Here is a 21,140-nt window from a genome sequence, read left to right on the forward strand (position 1 = left end):
CATTTTAGTACATTGTTGAGTTCTAATCTCTTTACATTATCATTGGACAGAAGGCACAGTATTCCCTCTGATTTTTTCATTAGTATGAAGCGTTGCTTTGTGTCCTAATATATGGTTCATTTCAGAAAATGATCTGTGTGCTGCTAAGTTTAAATAGTATTGAATGCTTGCTCATTACAATTATCATGTTTTTCTTCATCCTAGAATATCCATGGAGGAAAAGGAGAAGGTTGTGAAAATTTCTTTGAATCCTGGAGCGATGGTAATGTGTTTAAAGATGGTCCCTTCCTGTGCTGCTTATTGATTCTTAATTACAAAGTGTTTCATGTGTATTTTACTTGGTTTTATTATTATAAAAGGAAAATATTACCCCTGGAAGAAAGGGGAAAATTGAGCCTTGCATGACATGGATAATTCTGACAGTGAAGTGGAACCTGTGTTTTCCAGCCTGCATGTTAGATGCCTGAGGGTAAAATGTTTGCCTGAGATGGCTCCGTTGTCCTGGCCTGAAAATGTAAGATGCCTTCTAATACTTTTCCCCACCGCCTTTTTGATACCTTACCTCCCATAGTTCTTTAATGATGACAATGATCCTAGAAACACAAGGCCCCTACTAGTTCATAATAACAAATAAGTATATCCCCAAGGGAGATGTATGTGGAGGACTGAGATGCAGAGGATTTGGTAGGAGTAAACTGTTGATTTTTACAAGGTAGTGGTTGCATATTGATGCTGTCATGTTTGAATGTTATTTACAAGATTCCAGACCCTGGTTCCCACCATCCCCTTCCCTTCAATCTCAGCTTCATCTTCTCTACTGGTCTTACTTCAACTCTTTTATTTATTAAGTTTTAATAGGTGCTTCATAGACGTGCATAAAGGCTCAATATGATATTCTCATACTTGCAAATAGTTATTTTGTCAGATTAATTCCACGTTCTCTCCCTTTCCCCATTCATCTTCCATCCCCATCAAAATTTACTCTTAATCTTCCATTTAACCCTATGAGAGCCTTTCCCCAGCCGACATTGTATATTTTTGATTGATTTAATTTCATCCTGAGAGAGTAAGTTTTTCAAAACTGATTTTCTATGTGCCATTTTTCACTTAGCACGATATCCTATTTTACCATCTATGTTTGGTAAATGGCATAAGGTCTTTAATACACACGAATACATCTTCATGTATATATAGCGCATTTTTTTACCCTTTCAATATGTCTTTGCTACTGTGGGTTTTTCTGGTGAAGCTATTTATGTACTTGTATCCCTATTGGTATGCTCATTTTACAACTTTTGGATACATGCCCAGAAGTGGATTAGCTGGAACATGTGGTTGCTCCTTTCTAGTTATTTGAAAATTGTCCATATGGCTTTTCAGAATGGCTGTACTATTTTGTAGTCCCACAAAAAATTTGTGAGGTATATTTTTCCCCACATCCTCAGCAGCATTTACTCAGTATGCTCTTGATGATTTCCATTCTAACTGGAGAGGAAATCTCTGAATATTGCATCTCTTTTGAATTGCATCTAACATGACTGCTAAACATTTTGAACACATTTTCCATATGTATTTAAATAATTCTTTTTCTTCCTTGTGAAATTTCCATTTATTCCTAATTCATTGGGATAATTGTATTCATGATGCTAAGCATTTTCAGTTTTTTATATACTTTTGTTATCAGTGTCCTCTCAGAGCAATAGTTTGCAATTTTTTCTTGTATTCTATAGATTCTCTCTTTGGGCTCTTTATCATTTCTCTTGCTGTTTGCTTATTTAAAAGAAAAAGAAAAAGTTCTAGCCAAGTGTCTTCTTCTCTGTATTTTCCATCAATTCTGGTTTCTATTTTATTGCTAGCATGATGCTGTTTTCCTGATTATTGCTCTCTGTTATATTTTGAATGTGAGTATTTTGATGGCTCTGCATTGCTGTTATGACTCTAGATCCCTCTGTCTACTTTTGGTCTCTTTTCATCCATGCAAATTCCAGGATAATTTTTTCCAGTTGCAGGAAGTACATCATGGGAGTTTTGATTGGGACTTACTAAAATCAGTGAACAATTTTAGTATGCAAATATTTCTCCAATACTAAGACTGCCTTTTTATTAACATGTGAGGCCTCTCTAGCATCTTGTCTTGTTCAATTTCCATTTCTCTTTCTGCCACTTTGCCTGCATAGTTGTATTAACTCCCTATTTTGGTTTATTCCTATGTATAATTTTTCTTCTATTGTGAGTGGAGTTGTTATCTGCATACCATTCTCCATGGGGTTGTTTTTATGGTATAGATATATTCTTCATGTTTTTCTGTTGATTTTGTGTTCAGCTACTTTACTAAATTGTTTGATCCCATCTTAAGTTCTTTGGGTGGAGCCTTCAGGATCCTCTAATAGAGGATGTGATGTTTTGTCAATAGGGTAAATTTGACACTCGGCTTTGTGTTTTCTTCCCTTGTCTAATTGCTCTGACTAAAATTTAAGGTGCTGTTTTTATAGGAGTCATGAGCATGCACATCTTTTACTTGTCTCTGATTTTGGAGAGAAAGGCTTTCAGTTTCTCACCATTCAGGCTGCCATTGGTTTTTGATTTGGCATACACAGCTTCTGTAATCCTACAGCAAGATCCTGCTGTCCTAAGCTTCTTGAGAAGAAGCTAATATAATATAACACTGAGGAATTTTGTCAAAGACTCTTATATATCTACTGATATGACTGTGAGATTTTCATCTTTCATGTTCTTTGTGCTGTACTGCATTTATCGATTTACATGTGTTGAACCATCCTTGCATTTCTGGAATTAAACCAATATTATGTTGTTTGACCATTAAAATGAGGGTTAAAATTGTTTTCTAGGTTTTCATGAGGGGTTTGGCACTTATGTTCTTCAAGAATACTATTAAATATGTTTCTTTCCTTGTTTCATTGTTATGCTGTTTTTCTATAAGGAAGACCTTGCCCTCATAGACTGTCTCTGCCTGTTTTCCTCTTTTCTTTTCTATGTAATTTTTGGAGGATCATCAGTTTTACTTGTCCTTTGATGTTCTGAGAAATTTCAGCCAGGAATACATCTGGTCCTGTGCTTTTGTTTTTGAAAGGCTTTTCATTAGTCCTTCAATATAATGGCATGGTATTGTTCTGTTTAGATTTCCAGTGTTCTCTTGGTTTAATGTTTGTAGATCATATATGTCTAGAAATTCATTCATTTCTTCTACATTTCCTTATTTTTATACTGTAAGTGATTCCAGCAGGCCTCTAGAATTCCATTTTATTGGCATTGAACTTTTCAGCATGGTTCTTAATTGTTCTGTAGATTTCAGAAAGGTTTCTCTTCAAAAGTCACTTTTTTGTCTGTAAATTTATCAATGATATCTTCTCTCTCTTTACTTTGTTATTTTGGTTCAGTGTTTATCAAACTTCTTGATGTTTTCAAAGAACCATCTCTTTGTTTCATTTATTCTTTGTATTACTTATTCATTTTCTAATTCATTTAAGTTGGCACTAATAGTTATCATTTCTTTCTTTCTCTTGTTTCATTATGACATCATGACTTATCTCTATTCAGTTGCCTTCCATCAGATTTGCAGTTAGGTAGTCCCATTTATACTCTTCCACCTTAGCACTGATTTCATTGTATCCCAGAGATTCTATGATGTGTTTCTCTTTTCAATTGATTCTAAAGATCTTTAAATATTTTACCTGAGTTCTTTGAAGAGCTATTCATACTAGAAAAGTATACTGTTCATTCTCACAGTGATTGTACTGACTCTTTTCTTTTGGGTTGTGTAGTTTTGTAAACTTATTTTATTATCATCACATACTATGCCAGTAATTATTCTGATTGCTTTGTGTATTTGAGGAGAATAGCTTTGATGTCCAACATGGACCCTGCTTTGGATAAAATTTTATAAGAAGAATGAGTATTTGACTTGTCTCTAAGAAATATTCCATAGACCATACAAAATGCTTTTGATCCAAAGTACATTTGATTTATGTAGTAATGGTTGAGTTGTAGTATGAATGTCATAGCTACTTGTGAGCATGGTATATTAAAGTGACCTATTCTGATCTTCCTGGGGCTCATCTGTCCCTTTACTTTGAGTGGTTTTGTTTCATGAATTTGGGGGCACTGAAGTCCATGGCATAATTACTTATAACCCTTTGGGCTTTTTGTTAAAATATTTGGTTCACCAGTACATTGATCTCTCTTGTTATTTCTGGCACATGGTGGTTTGAAGTCTTTTGGCAAATATGAGAAGAGCTACTGCTCCTTGCTTTGGGCTTCCATTTGTATGAAATGCACATAACATTTTCCATCCTTTCATTCTGTGAGTCTCTTCACATGAGACATGTTTCCTGTAGACAAGCTACAGTTGGGTCTTGACTTTTACATTCAATATTCCACTCAATGTCTTTTAATTGAAGGATCAAGTCCGTGTACATTCAGTATGAGTCGTAGAGTGGTATGTATATCTTTGTGCCATTTTGTTTTATTTTTAATATTGCATTTGCCCCTAATTCACATTTGCTTTTCTTCTCTTGTGATATTTATTCTTTCACATGCTCTATTGTCTCGTTGTCTTGTTCTTTTCTATGTAGGATTCTTTTGAGTACCTTCAGCAGTGCTGTGTTAGTGGTCATGAGTTGTTGGAGTTTACTCTTATGCAATTGATTTATGGGTGTTAATATTGTATGCTGCTAGTTTGTTGCATGGGGTCATGAGTTCTAGAACGTTTCTGGTGCATTTTTAGGGTCTTCTAGAGAGAGAATCATATTGTTGTCAAAGTGAACTGTTTAGTTTTATTTTCCTGTATGAATTCATTTTCTCTCTCTTATTTTCCTAAAAGCTCTGACTAGAGTGATGAGAGACTATGTTATTAAGAAGTGGTAAAAGGGGCATCCTTGTCTTGTTCCAATTTTGGGGGGAATGATTTCAGTTTTTCTCCTTTTTAGCATAATGTTGGTCATTTTGCAGAGAAAAGAACTTTTAAAATGTTGAGGCATGTTTTTACTCTCCTTTGTTATTCTTGTGTTTTTAACCTTTATTTTGTCAAATGCTTTTCCTGCATCTAGTGAAATAATCAGGTGAGTGAGAAGGGGCTGTGGAGGGGCTGCCAAGCTGTGCTGGCAGAGAGACCCCCAGCTCACCTTGCCAAGCCCATGTTCCTGACATAGTAAAATCCAACTGTTTTTACCACCAACTGGTGGTTCATCCCTAGTCTTTTGAGAAATCTCTGGACCACTTGCCATAGTGGTTGTACTAATTTGTAGTCCCATCAACAATGCATAAGTGTACCTTTTTTCCCATATCCTCACCTAAAGTTATTACTTTTTGTATTTTTTTATGACTGCTTTCTTACTGGATTGAGATGAAATCTCATTGTAATTTTGATTTGTATCTCCTTGATTGCTAAGGATGTTGAATTTTTTTTTCATATATTTGTTGGACATTTGCATTTCTTCTTTGAAGAAATGTGTGTTTGGTTCTTTTTTCCATTTATTGATTGGAGTTTTTTTGGTGTTAAGTTTTTTGATTTCTTTATATATTTTGTTTATTAACCCATCAGAAGGTGTCAAATATTTACTTCCATCATGTAAGTTATTCCTTAATGTTCTTGTTTTCTATGCTGTGCAGAAGCTTTTTAATTTGAAGACTTTCCACTTATTGATTCTTGGTTTTATTTCTTTAGCTTTAGGAATCTTATTAAGGAACTCAGTGCTTGGACCAATATGTTGAAGCATTGACCCTATGTTTGCTTGGGCAGTGTTTCCAGTCTATTCTTAGGTCTTTTATTCATTTTAAGTAGGCTTTTGTGCAGGGAGGGATATAGAGATCTACTTTCATTTTGCTACATATTGATATCCTGTTTACCCTGTATAACAGGAGTTTTTCTGCTTTTGCTGGGTGGGCTGTGTAAGCTGCAGGCCTCTGCAGTCATGAAATGTGTTGCAGCTCTTAGTGATTGGCTACAACCTATGTTGTTGCAGCAGACTACAGCATCTCACTGCTAACATCTTTCCAGGTTCTTGTTTGTGAATTCAAATAACAAAATCCACAGATGAGGATGAGTGAGTGTAAGAGTAGGATTTATTCAAGTGTGAATGGAACTTCTGCAGGGTGAGGGGGGACCTAAGAGTGGATGATGCTTGACTGTATTAGTGTAAGGGTTTATGTAGCACTTTGATCAACATTCTTGGTTCAAATTTATGCTAATCAGGGTTTGGAAAAGTACCAACACTATTGGTTAGCCCTGCAATCCCATTTGGGTCTCTTCTACTTCCATTTTCCTGCAGGTCATCAGAAAGCTGAAGGTTGAGGTCCTGGGATCATGGATGCTAGGGAGAGGATTCTAACTGCAGTGTTGGGTGGAACAGACATCCACACAAACCCAGACCAGCCTCCACAGGGTGACAGGTTAATGCTCTCTGGCTTACCTAGTGCCTCCAACCTGTGCCAGCATGGCAGGCTCTATGCAATTGCTTGCTGCCCTTTTCTCCCACTCATCTGGGCCACCCCCTACAATGCTGCTTCAATGCCACATTTTGGCAGGGGTTAGTGGGCTGGGTGCATAGCTCAGTGATGGGGAGCCATGTGACTGGCTCCATTTTTAAAAAATGCTGTATTTTTTCAATGTGTCTTTTGGCATCTATGTGAAGAATCAGATGACTGTATCTATATTGATTCATCTCTGTGTCTTCTATCCTGGTCTTCATCTCTGTTTTTATGCCAAGAACATGCTGTTTTTGTAAGTATAGCTCTATAGTACAGGTTTAAATCAAGTACCGTGATGCCACCATTATCACTCTTATTGCTTTGGATTGCATTGGCTATTTTGAGTCTTATTCTTCCAAATTAATTTTAGGGATGTTTTTCTCTAGTTTTGTGAAGAATGTCATTGGCATTTTTATGGGATTACATTGAATCCATGTATCACTTTTGGTAATGTGGCCATTTTTGACAATGCTAATTCTGCCTATCCAAGAGCATGGTAGGTCTTTCCCAATTCTCATTTTCAATATCTTCTTTTTTTCCCCTCTCTTTAGCTCTTGATTTCTTCTTACCCTGATTTTGTCTTATTTAACATAATACTCAGTAACTGCTACTTTTGCCTGTGGATGGCATGCTTCTAAAGTAATTGTTTTCCTCCCAGGATGCTGGATTGTGTCATTTTTGAAAGTGAAGGGTCTTGATAACCTCATATGTTCACTATTAGGCCCAGGAAGTTCTTCTTCAATTACTTTTGTTAGTATTCTATAATTGTCACTCTTGAAACCATTCATATTCTTGTTTAAATTTATTCCCAAGTATTTTATTTTATTTCAAGGATATTGGGAATGGAATTGTTTTCTTGATTTCTTTCTCAATAGATTCATTATTGGAATATAGAAAAGTTATTGGTTTTTGAATGTTGACCTTGTATCCTGATACTTTGGTGAATTCATTGTATCTAGAAGTCTTTTGTTGGGGTATTTTAAGTCTTTTAATTATAGAATTATCATCAGCAGAGATAATTTGACTTTTACTTATCATTTGTATCCCTTTAATTTCCTTCTCTTGCCTAATGCTTTGGCTGGAGTTTCAAGAACTAGATTGAATAGGAAAGGTGAGAGTGTACATCCTTGTCTTGTTCCTGAATTTAGAGAAACTTCTTTCAGTTTTTCTCAAATCAGTTTAATGTTAGCTTTAAGTTTGTCACATATTGTCTTTGTGATGATGAGGTATGTTCCTTCTTTTCCAATTTTTTTTCCAGTGATTTTAACATGAATGGGTGCTGGATTTTAACATAGTTTTTTTTTATTTACCTATTGAGATATTCATGTGATTTTTCTCCTTGATTCTATTTATGCAATGAATTATATTTGTTGATTTGCATTTCTTGATTTGGTCTGTTGAACCAAACTTGCATTCCTGGAATGAAATAAATTTGATCATAGTGAATAACCTTCTTAATATGTTTTTGAATAAGGACTGCTAATATTTCATTAAGAATATTTGCACCTATGTTCATCAGGAATATTAGTCTGTAGTTTTCTTTCCTTGATATGTCTTTCTCTGGTTTTACTTTTAGGGGGTAACTGGCTTCATAGAATGAGTTTTAGCATGTTCCCTCTCCTTCTATTTTATAGAATAATTTCAGGATATTTGACTAGTTCTTTAAAGATCTGGCAGATTTCAGCTAAGAATCTGCATAGCTTTCAGCTTTTATTTGTTGAAAGGGTTTTTATTATTATTTCAATCTTATTGCTTAATATTGGTTTGCTTAAATTTTCTATATCCTCTTGGTTCAATTTATGTAAGTCATATGTGTCTAGAAATTTGTTCTTATCTTCCAGATTTTCCACTTTGTTGAAGTAAAAGTTTTCAAAATACTTCTTAATGATTCTCCAGATTTCAGATTTCAGTAATGTCTGTGGTGATATCTCCTTTTTCTTCTCTAATTTTGTTACTTTGGATCACTTTCTTTTTTTTTTTTATTTGTCTGTATTAGTTACATGTGACAGTAGAATATATTTTGACATGTTATATACATAAGAATACATAAGAAGTGTATTTCCCATTCTTCTGGTTGTACATGAGGTGGAACTATATTGGTTGTGTAATCATATATGTATATAAGAAAGTAATGTCTTTTTTTTTGTAGTGAAATCAAGTACAGTTTATTTAAGAATTGGAAAGAATAATCAGTATCTGTGAAAGAAAATCCAATTGAAAATATTTAAATAAACATTTCTGTATGTAAAAAGAGTAGAATAATTACTCTGTAAGCCCCTCTCCTTGCGACAGGATGGGCTGCCTCCACTCAGGCTGGTGGGGTCTTCTGGGCCCAGGACAAGCAGCCACAGAGTGAGCGCTTCACACCACATCAGAGAGGCTGAGGTCTCAAGCCCTGCTGAGCCACTAGGAAGGCCAACTACAGTGGGTGCAACTACCTAAGGCAGTGAGAAAGTGCAGAGGGAACGGGGGGCTCACTGTGCCTGTGGCAGGATGTGACCAAGGAGTTCTGGCTGAGACCTCACCAAGTCTGACACTGACACAGCTTAGTGGTCTAAGAACGTCTTCCCTGTCATACCAATCCCCAGTTGGTAAGCAAGTGGGAACAATCAATAAAGCCTACTTTCTAGGCTCAAGAAGCAGCTCACACCAAGGAGGGACACCAGGGATGTGCCCTTTGTTTTCTACCCCAGAGGCTCACCTTCTACTGCTTTGCCAACACTACTTTGCTCAGCAATGGCCTGCAGATCTTCATGAAATGTTTCATGTTATGCTGTTTCAAAGTAGCTTGCTTTCTGTACAATACCTATTCTTTATTTAAGAATCTCCACTTTCACACTTGCAAAGAAATCTGACAGTTTCTCAATGTGAGAAAACTGGTAATGTGGCCTTTACAGTGAGTACCCAAAAAGCCTTTCTCACTGACCTGATTTTCTGCCCTGGGCCTGTCACTGCTATGTTTGTAAATTAAAAAATAATCTCAACAGCAGCAGGCGAGGTCAATCCACAGTTCACCTTTCATCCCTAAGCCATGGCTGTCTCCTGCCCTGGGACTACAGTGAGGATAGGAACATTCTTACTACCACGCCATGGGAATTACTTTTTAAAACAATGCAATGTCAGCCTTCAGTGGTATGAAGCAGCATCACTGTGAAACCTCAAGACTTAGGATCCTTTGCTCCTGGGCCTGGAAAGAAGGTAAGCTTATTGGCCTCCAGTAGATGGATGCTGACATTAAATGCCAACACCCAGCTTTACCACCCATACACCAGGGACCATCATTAGCTGCTCTCCATCCATCAAAAACAACTTCATGGCCCCCAGGGGGAATGGAGGCTGGGTCCAGTCTTGCTTAGATACAGTGAGAAACAATTTTACCTCAAAAAGCTGGGGATGGCTGCCAAAACCCAACCACGCCCTCTGTCAGTCTGCAGTCCTGGTAAGAGAAGTTCACTTCAAGTAAGTGAGGTCTGGAAACACTGACTGACCTGACTCAGGGTCCCAGAGTGAGTGCGTTTGAGCTGTGTCCCGGCAGACACGATTCCCACCACAGGAACTCAGTGCTGCTGCAGCCATAGACTTGCCAGATTGCCCTGCAAGCCCCTCGTGAGGGCCACGGTTCTCAGACCAGCAAGCATCGTGCTGGTAGTCGACAAACCCATAAGTCTCTTTGGTATACATAACAACAAAATATTAAGCCATGAGATCTAGAAATAAGCCATATTTCTGAACTGGGAAAATGCTCTGTCAAACATACACTTTAGGCATGTGCAGCTAACCAGGTTCAGTCCACCTCCATGTAGCTCACTGTGTGAGTTCATCGTGTCATCCCTCTCATCTAAGTATGAAGAATGTTCAACACTGTTTGTCTACACAACAGCCCCTGTGAGGTAGGTGGTATTGACTCCATTCTGCAGATGGGGAGGTCTGAGCAAGGGTTCAGAGGCTCCTCCAAAGCCACGAGGCATGGTAGTGACCGAGCAGTGCTCTGGGCACATGCCAAGGCCACCTTCACATTCGTGCTTCATTTGTGCCACTACAAACTGCCAGGAAGGATTTCACAAGGAGACCAAGTTCCTGTCCAGCCCAGGACTAGGCAAAGGTCTCGCCTCTTAAGGCTTTGAGGCTTGACTCAAAAAGTCAACTGCTCTCCCCAGAATGCAAAACTAAAATGCTGAGTGAACCTCAGTTGTGAGGATCTGCTTTATAGAAGATGTTTGAGTTGCTTTGCCTGAATTTGCAGTTGTACGTGCTGCAAATTCAGAAAAGATTGCCCTTTAGAAAAGATTGCCTGATGCAGCACAGGGGGAGAATGTAATTTTGGGAGAGGAAAAAAAAAATGTTTCATAGATTTACATTTAAACACAAAAATATAAGCTATTAAAATGAGAATAAAACCCCAAATAAATGGACCAGTATTTCTCAGCGTTTCATGATGCCTTGCATGGAACAGGCATTCAATAAGCATTTGCTGGAGAAAGGAAAAATAAACACATCTTTGACTTGCCTGTCACGATAACAGGAGAGCAGGAACAAAAACCCCAGGAAAGCCAAGGGCCCACAATCCCCTGGCCTGGAGTGCCCATGGTCACACAATGCTACATAGCCAAATCAGAGAGGGCTGTGCTTACTTGCTGCCAAATCAAAGCTGGAGCTCAAAATACCAAATGAGCACCTTTAAATTTATAAAAAAAAGCTGTGTAAATACGACTAAGCCAAAGTGTCATATAAGGAAGAATCCTTAGAATTGGATAGATGTTCATGCAGTAAGGACAGAATAAAGAGGTAAAAGCTGTGCTGTTGTTTTTCAGTTAAAGATTTTCAATGCATTTTTTAATGCGGCAACACCCACCACTGTGGCTGAGGCAGAAGCTCTGCTGCAATCAACATCTACCTCTCCTGAGGAGTCCTGGGACAATGCAAATACACTGTGGCTTCAGGGGCACTGGATTGTGGCCTGGATTCTCATCAGGTTACTGTAGAAGGGGCACTGATGAATATTGCTGTAGTTTGTTTCTTGTTCATTGTTAATCTATGTCTACCTTGATTCAGCACAAGAACAGATTGCTTCCGTGGGTCCTTTGGTCCTAAGGCCTTCTGACCATTTGGTCTTGGGGTGACATTCCAGGAGAGTAATTAGTGACATACAAAATGACTAAGAAAATTCATTCCTCAGTGACCAACTGAAAGCAGTTTTGTCCTGGGCTGCATGGGGCCAGAGGCCCTTGGTCTCTCGAGGCCCCCGCCCATCATAGCTCCACCTTGACTCCCTTTATGAAAGGCAGACCTGTAGACACCCTCTTCTTATACTCCAGGTACTCCTCTCCAAAGAAGTGAATCAGGGATATTTCTTCTTCCTCTGTTCAATCGGAAGAATCGCCACACTGTCAGGGCGTAGACAACACCACAGATGGGGTTACACATCTTCACCTGGGTTCCAATACTCCAATAAAACCATCCCACATAGGAAGGGTGCCGGAACCAAGCATACACATCACTTGTCACCAGAGTATGGGTATCTGACTTCTCGTTCTGCACCACGTGGTTGAAGTTGGAGCCAGCTGTAAACATGGCCGCTTTCCTCAGGCATTCTCCAAAGAGCACCATCAGCAGCCCCGTGGCACTGAGCCAGGTGATCTGCTTCAGTTCAGCCAAAGTGATTCTAGGAAGACTGGCTAAAACTTAGCAGCATGCCGCAGCCAAACACAAAGCCAAGGAAACAAGCTCGGATAGCTGGTACCGGCTGCCTGTAGAGCAGCAGCAGCAGCAGCAGCAGCGCGTTGAGCCAGGCCAAGTAGAGCGCCCAGTGCGGCCCTGCAGGCCGGCGCGCGTGAGCAGCGGCAGCGTGAGCACAGAGGCGCCCAGCAGGAAGGTGGCGAGGCTGAGGCGCGCCTCGGAGCCCGGCAGAGCCCGCGGAGCGCAGCCCGCCATGGCGCAGGGCGGCTGACCAGCCCGAGGCGGTCGAGCAGGCAGCGGCGCCCACAGTAGCCAGGGAAACCCGCCGGCTGCGCCTGCGCCTAAGGTCTTTTTTATCTTACTGTTTCCTATTCCCACTTGCCCTCCTTTCCCTTCATTCCCCTTTTTCTATCAAAGTACTTCTAATCTTCCCTACTTCCCACCCCATTGTGGATTTAGCACCCATATATCAGAGAAAACATTCAACCTTTGGTTCTTTGAGATTGGCTTATTTCACTTAGCATGATAGTCTCCAGTTCTATCCATTCACCAGCAAATGTCATTATTTTTTTAATAGTTGAATAGTATTCCAATACATAAATGTACCACATTTTCTTCATCCATTCATTTGTTGATGATTCCCCTAGGCTGAGACCATTGTTTAGCTATAGGGAATTAAGTTTCCGTAAACATTAGGGTTTGACTAAGAATTTATCAATCTTGTTTATCTTTACAAAGAACCAACTCTTTGCTTCATTGATCCTGTGCATTGTTTTGTTTATACTAAATTTCATTAATCTGAGTCCTTATTTTAATTATTGCTTGATCTACTGATTTTAAAATTAATTTATTCTTGCTTTCCTAGAACTTTGAGATGTAACATTAGGTTGTTCATTTGAGATCTTTCTAATTCGCATCTAAATGTGACCTGCCATTTTTCTCTTGCAGTTTTAAATTTCTCTTTGTTCTGCATATTAGACATTTTAATTTAAATATGTCTTATAGGGGATCTCTTTTGATCTTATCTATTTGGAATTCTGAATATCTCTTGTATTTGGATGCCCTTTTCATTTTTGAGGTTTTGAAACATTTCTGATATTATTTCACCAAAATGATTATGCATGCCTTTAGTTCGAATATCACTTCCTCCCTTGATGCCAAAGATCCTTAGATTTGGTCTCTTCATGTTTTCCCATATTTCCTAATCATTCTGGTCATGACCTTTTATTGTCTTCATTGCTAAATTTTCAAGATTATATACCTTGTCTTTGAGATCTGAAAATCTGTCTTCTTTGTGATTCAAACTATTAGTGATATTTTCCATTGAATTTTTTTTTTTTCCTCTTCACCTCCTTTATAGTTCTCAAACACCAGAGGGAGAAGGGGCTTGGTTTTCCCTGACTCTGCTTTAAAACATCATGACTTTCTGTCCCATACGGAAAGAGGGGGACGTGGAGGATGATTTTGGTAAAGTTCCTGGACTCTTGCTACATAGAGGAGACTCGGTGCGAGGAGATACCTTCACATGCTGTGAAGTCCCTGGCTGGTCTTAACCGAGGTGGACGGTGTGCTACCTCGTTCCACCACCAGGAGGCGACCGTTCCCTCTGGGTTTTGTTTTGTTTTGTTTTGTTTTTTCCATTTAGAGGTGCTGGTGGGCTGGGAGGGGGTCGGCAAGGTGTTGCCAGTACAGAAATAGTGTGGAATTTCCGTGGCTGAAGCAAGATCGAGGAGGCCTGGAGCTGTCAGCAGAGAGGATCATCTGTCTCCACGCAAAGTCCGGTGCGGCCATGAGGAGTTTGGGGTCCTGGGTCCCCTTGAGAGAAGACTGGGGGAGGGGAGGTTACGCAGCGGAGGCAACAGTTAAAGCAGTGGGAGGTGTTCGTTTTCTCATCTGCCAAGGAGCCCCTTCCTCCCAGTTCGGAGCACAGGGTTTTGGAAACGCTGCTGTCTCCTTCAGGGTATGCACACCACTCCGCTATGGACAGACTCCAGAATTGAACTGTTTGTCGTGGAACTGGGGACGGCAGCAGATCTGGGTCAACTGCATAGATAGGGACCGTTCGGAACCTCTCCCAGAACGAAATTCCAAAAATTACCGGAGGGACATAGCAAAGCGAAAAGGGAAGAGGGAGTAGTAAAACTAGGTTTGTCTTTCCCAATTCCCCCTCCCTGCCCTTCCTCAGCCCTCTCGCCGGGGCGCCCCCTCCAGGCGGCAGTGCTCAGCACGTCTTCAGCACCTGTTGCAGATGGAGGCGCACATCGGTGGCCATTTCCCAGGGCACCACGCTGGCGCGGAAGGAGCTGGGCTCGGCCTTTTGTGTGTCCTGAATGAGGCGGTGCATGGGGTAGCCACGGCGCGAGAAGGCCACATCACCGCCCGCCAGCAGCCCCATCGGGCAGAAATCTTTCGCACCATCGCCCACGTGGAAGAGGCGCTCGAAGTGCACACCATCGTGGGCCCGCTCGCGCAGGTAGTCGCTGAGCACCTTGTGTTTGCACATGTTGCCTGGGCAGCGCGTGCAGCTGTGTGTGTGTGGAAGGGCCTCAGCACCAGTAGTCCCCGAGTGTCAGGCCCGGAGGGGTTGCTGAGGATGCGACGGAAGAGGCCGTGGTGGCCAGCGGCACGCAGGGCGCTCTCCACACCGAAAGTGTTGGCATCCGAAATGAGAATAACCTCGAAGCAGGAGCCCTGCTTGACCACAAACTGTAGCAAATCTCCCATACCCGGAGACAGTGGGAGGCCTGGTAGATAGCGCGCAGGTTCCGCGGCCACAGCCCTGCTCACCCAGGTACTTGAAGACGCGCTGCATGTACTGTTGTAGAAGCCCACGCGGTAGGTGGCTCTCAGGCTCTCTGGCAGTCGCTGGCCTGGCGCAGCGCGCATGATCGAGTCGTCACTGTTTTTGTCCACGATGGTCTCGTCGAAGTCGAAGGTCAGGAGGAAGCGCGGTGTGCCCTGCACAGCCATCCCGCTGTCCCTAGTCAGGCATCGGAGGCCAGCAACTGGAAGACACCCAGTCATTGTCAGTGCATCACCCTGAGCACCACCTCTAGGGACTCTGTTGACTTCCAGCCGTTGTCCAGAGCTCCTCTGGCAGCTTTGTCCTGAGTGATCGAATCGTTTTGTGGTCACCAAAAGGGTCTCCAAAAGAGGTCAGGATCTCTGAGTTTCTCCCTCAGGGGGAATTTGGGGGGACGCGGTGTCTTATCCACCCCCGGATTTCTGGGCTTCGGCTCCCGAGTCCCTCCAGTCCAGAGGGACCGTGGATGATGTGCGTCTAAGTCGTCCCCTCCACCTGCCCCCCATCCCCCTCCATTGAATGTTTAATTTGATTAACTGATTATTTTATTTCCTGGCTATCTGTTTGATACTTCTTAAGACTATTTCTTTATTGAAATGATCTTTTACTTTCTGTATTTTCTCTTACTTCACTTTCTATCTCTTGTTTAATTCCTTGATCATTTTAACCATTGACTCTTTGACTTGTTTGGCATTTTGTCATTTCAATATCTGAGGATTCAGTTCTTAAGGATTTTAAAGTTTCAGGAGGCATTTTATTTCCTTGTTATCTCATGTTTTCTGTATTTCTATGTTGAATTTGTGAATTTTTCTGAATAGATCTTACTCCCACTGTTGACTGGAAGAATTTTTAGTAGGCTACTTTAATTGTATTATATGTTTTAAGCACTGGGAGTAGCTCTGTTTCACAGGGTTCAGTCAACATGTCCTTAGTATTTTGATTAATTATTTATACTCCTTTAAGGGGAACTGATGATCACGTATAACTTAAGAGCAAACCCTATACCAGTAAATCTAAATTTGTTAAAATATTTTCTAAATCTCCACTGTGTTCAAAGTGTAATAGGAAAATAGTACACCGAAATAGGTATTTTGGTATTAAAATACCTATTAGGTATCGAAATTTTGGTATTAAAAAATAAAATTGTTATTATACTTACCTAGGACATGAAAATAGAAGAGAAAGAAGAGGCCATGTGAAAGAAGAAGGATGAGAAGAAAAAAAAAAAAAAACTAAACAACTAAACAAGCCAGCAAAATAAAATCTAAACCAAATAGTCAGATACATCTACCCACACCCTTGAAAAATAAAAATCACATACACTCATGTAAACCCACATAAATAAAACATCACAAAACCCAAAACTACCTCAGGGTGGAGAAGGGCAGAAATAGGCAGGAAATAGAAAAGTGATGAGCAAAAAAACAGGATGGGAATATAAGATAGTGTTGAAGAAAGCAAGTACAGAAACAGATTGGAAAGGTCCAATTAGTACAAAATTATAAATTTGAAAATTAAAATCTAGAGATAAAGGCACCCATTTGAACCCTAGATGTTTGGATGGGTGAAACAATATGTTCACAGGGCCAAGGACACTGTTTCAACACTAAAAGTAGAAGGGGCTGAGGATGTGGCTCAGTGCCTGAGCACGACTGGGTTCAATGCTCAGCCCCACAACAACCAAAATGAAGCAAAACACAATTATCTTGAAGCAACTACAGAGGAACGAAATATTAAATGGGGAGTGGTTGGTGGTGAGGAAAAAGGATAGATAGGAGAGGTAATGGCAAAGAAAAAAAGAAAGTAATGAAAGATTATAATCATTATAGGCAAGAATAGAATAATAGTGTGGATATTTTCCATTTATCACATTATAACTTTACCAATACAAAATGCATAAGAATGAATTAAGGAAATCAATTTCTGATAAGATAGGAGGATAAGAGAATCTATCAAATCAATGCACAAGGTTATACCAATGGAATAAAGAGTCAAATAATTATATGCTACTTAATATACATAAATCACAATATATAAATATATTATGTTAATTATATTATCATATACTAACATATAGTAATTATATAATAATTAAAGAGTCAAAAATTATTCCATGTTGATATTTTTGAGAAAGGAATTGTTAGTGAACCATTCTGGTCCTGAGTCATGTGTGTTAGTTGCTTTGTATTTAAATCTTCTTTTGGCTCAAACTGTGCATATTTCTGATAGAGATGTCAGAAGTTCTTGAAAGCTTTATGATTCCATTTTTCTTTTCCCTTAGTACGCCAGAAGGGGGTTTCCTATGCCCAGTGTTGTTGTAGAATATTACTCTTATTTTTTAAACCAGCTTATTTTTCTGAATAATAATAACTATATATATATATTCAATAACTATACATATGTATATTCATATACACATATATGTATACATATACACATATACATATACACATATGTGTGTATATATATTCCTTTGTTTCTTCTGCACACTGCCTCTCTGAATTGGGATCCAACTCTTCTCTGCATGGTTGAACAACTGTTGATCCAAATCAATCAAGGTCCAGTCAGTTATTGGACTGTTATTCACCCACCAATTTCCACCAACCTTCTTTTTCTTTAAAAATTCAAATTTAGTAGCATTTGTTAGTGATTGTTTAGGTTTATGAAATCTATCCTTTAATTTCCATTACTATCATTTCTTTACTATCCTTGCATTACTATCATTTCTTGCATCCCATTCTTTCCTTCTAAATATTATATTCTTTCATTTTGATAGTTGTTTCACTGATGATATTTGAGTATTGAGTTACCTTAATATTTATAAGTTTTCATCTGAAAATCTTCATATCATTTTTACACTTTCACGAATGTTAAAATGGACATAGGATTTTAGATTAAGAATTTTTTTATTCACTCTTTGAGACTATTTTATATTATTATGGATTATATTATTGCTGATGAGAAATTCATCATCAATTCGACTTTCATTAATTTGGAACTTAAGTCTTCAATTCTGGATATTTCTCATCCATGCTCACTGAGAAATGGGATTTAAAAAAAACACACACAACATTCCCATTAAATTTATCTTTTTTTTTTTTTTCCCCAAGTAGTGGTGATTGAATCTAGAGCCTTACACATGCTAGGGAAGTACTCTACCACTGAGCTTCATCCCCAGCCTTATCTTCATTTCAAATAGTTATAATTATATGTGCTTATACTGTTTATTAAATTGTTATAATTTTCATACAATTATTTATCCAGATTAATATCATTGAGGTTTTCAGATATATCTAAAAGTTTACATATTATTTCATTAGTAACTTAACTGCAACTTAACATGGTCAGTGAAATTTTTATTCAATTTTAAATTTTATTTGATATGCAAAAACATTAAAAATTGTACATACTAATGGGGCGCTATGTGATGTTCTGATGCATGTATATATTGTGTAATGTTTAAATGAAGTTAAAATATTTATTTGCTCAGACTTTTTTTTTTTTTTAATGTGCAAACATTTAATTTTAAACTGATGATCACGGAGCTACCACCACCCTCCATGGCCAATTTAGCAGGTCATGAGGCTCTGAGCTACCACTTGGTGTCCACCGGGCTCCAGAGATAGTCGCTGATGAATTTCTTGGAGAGTTGGGTGCTGTCCAGGTGGATGGGCTGAGCCATGCTGGGGCCATTGATGGATGCCTTTGATCATTCCTGGCTCGCTCTCTAATCCCATTCGATTTTACTAATTCGGTGATAAAGTTGAGCCACATACACAGCAGAAGGGATGGTGACCATCGTGTCCTCGTCAACCTCTCTCTCCTGTCTTTCCAGATGGGCTTCAGGCTCCCTGAGCTCCTCTCTGGTGAGCTGAAGGAGGCTGGCCTGCAGGCGAGCGTCGTCCTCGGTCGCCTTCCCGAGCTCGGCTTCCAGCCGCTGCCGCTCCGCGCTCCCCTCACACGCGCTCCTTTCACACGCGCTCCTTTGAGTCAAGAAGGCTCTGGGCCACCTCTTCCTCTGAAGCGAGGGTCTCTCGCAGCCGCTGCTCGGCGCAGTCTTGCGTCTCCAGCAGCCGCTCCAGTATCTGCTCCTGGCGCCCCAGCAGCCGCAGCCGCTGAGCCTCGGCGCGATTAGCGCCCAGCAAGCTCAGCGGTCCCTGGCTCACCTACTCAATATCGCGGAAGGCAGCCATGATGATGCAGCCCTGAACCCGCGCAAATTCGACTGGCTTGTTGTTTATGGTTAAAACAATAAAAGTTTCTTCCAGCTTTTAAAAATTTACCATATGTTATTGTAATCTGCAGTCACCTTACTGTATGATGACACACTACAAATTCTCACTCTATCTGATGAGAGCTTAATACGCATTGATCAACTTTTTTCCTTCCCTTGTTCCACCCTACTCTATCCAGTCCCTGGTAGCCACCACCATTCCATTTTTTTTTTTTTCATTTTTTTTTTTTTGGCACCAGGGATTGAACCCAGTGGTGCTTAACCCACAGAGCCACATCCCCAGCTGTCCCCACTCATGCCTTTTTATTGAGACAGAGTCTTGCTAAGTTGCTTAGGGCTTTGGAATCCTCCTAATTCAAACTTTTGTGTTGCTGGGATTACACGTGTGTGCCACATCACCCAGCCACCATTCTATTTTTTAACTTCTATATCAACATTTTTAGATTTCACACGAGTGAGGTGCTTGTGGTACTTGCCATTAAGTAACTAGCTTATTTCACTTAACATAGTGAACATAAGTTCTGTACATGTTGTTGCAAATGACAGGATTTCATTATTTTTTAAGGTTGAAAAATATTTCATTGGATATATGTACCACATTTTCTTTACCCATTCATCAGTTGATGAACACTAAAGTTGCTTGCATTTCTTGACTATTTTGAATAATGCAGCAATAAACGTGAGGGTGCACGTGTCTCTTCAATATACTGATTTTACATTTCCCTTGGATATGTGCCCAGTAGTGGGATTGCTTGATCATATGCTAGTTCTATTTTAATTTTTGAAGGACTCTCTATAAAGTTTTCCAAATGGTTCCACTAATTTATTTCTCTAAAACAGTGGGCAAGGATTGGATTTTCTCTATATCCTCTCTGTCCCTTGTTAGCTTACTCATATTCATAACAGACAAGCAAAATGGGGTGAGGAAATACCCCATGTGATTTTGAATGATATTTTCCTGATGATTTTAAAATTAGTTTATTCTCATTAGTACACTACTGAGTTTTTGGAGTTCTTTATATATTCTGGATAGTAAATCATTGTCAGGTGTATAATATGCACATATTTTCTACTATTCTTAGATTGACTCTTCACTGTTGATTGCTGTGTATAAATTTTTTGCTCGATGTTATCCAACTTGTCTATTTTTACATTTTTCTCTGGGCATTGGGGATCTTTTCTAGAAAAGTACTTATTCATTCCAATGTATTAAAATATTCACCTATTAGTGAATATTTCACTACGAGTAGATTCAGGGTTTCAGTCCTCACATTTGAGTCTTTCATCCATTTTGAATGGATTTTTGTAACTTCTGAAAGATAAGAGTTCTGTTTCATTCTTTTGTATGTGAGTATCCAATATTCACAGTACCATTTATTGAAAAGTGGTCTTTTCTCAATGTGTGTTTTTATCACCTTTGTCAAAAATCAGTTGTCTATAGATACGTGGATTTACATGTAGGTTCTCTTTTGTGTTCTGTTGGTCTGTGTGTCTGAGAGTTAGTATCAATTTTTTCAAAGTTTGTGTAACTCAGGGTGAAACTGTCTAGTCCTGGGATTTTCTTTGATTGGACAGTTTTTATTATTGATTCAATCCTGTTACTTGTTATTAGTGGGTTCAGGTTTTATATTTTTCATGACTTGATCTTGATAAGGTGTATGTATCCAGGAACTTCCTATTTTTTCTATATGTCAATTTGTTGTTCAAATTTGTTGACATATAGTTGTTCATAATAATCTCTAATAAACTTTTTAAATTTTTGTTTCGGTTTTAATGTTTCCCTTTTCTTGTCTGATTTTATTTGAGTCTTTTCTCATTTATTTAGTTCAGTTGAGGGTTATTTTCCTACTTCTATATGTTTAAGGAACTGGTTTTTTGTTTCACTGATCTTTTTTATTTTGTCTTTTAGACTCTATTTCATTTATTGCTGTTCCTTGCCTT

The 21,140-nt window shown here is 39.3% G+C and overlaps 3 pseudogenes; all 3 read right to left on the bottom strand.

Moving 5' to 3' along the window:
- Positions 1-11,735: 11,735 nt before the first annotated feature.
- On the bottom strand, positions 11,736-12,417 carry LOC124985903 (protein-S-isoprenylcysteine O-methyltransferase-like; annotated as a pseudogene).
- Positions 12,418-14,232: 1,815 nt separating this feature from the next.
- LOC124985927 (phosphoethanolamine/phosphocholine phosphatase-like) lies at positions 14,233-15,394 on the bottom strand (annotated as a pseudogene).
- A 3,163-nt stretch (positions 15,395-18,557) lies between these two features.
- Positions 18,558-19,158, bottom strand: LOC124985873 (kinetochore protein Spc24-like; annotated as a pseudogene).
- Between the last annotated feature and the right edge of the window lie 1,982 nt (positions 19,159-21,140).

This window comes from Sciurus carolinensis, chromosome 5, assembly GCF_902686445.1.
Source record: "Sciurus carolinensis chromosome 5, mSciCar1.2, whole genome shotgun sequence".
Lineage (NCBI taxonomy): Eukaryota > Metazoa > Chordata > Mammalia > Rodentia > Sciuridae > Sciurus > Sciurus carolinensis.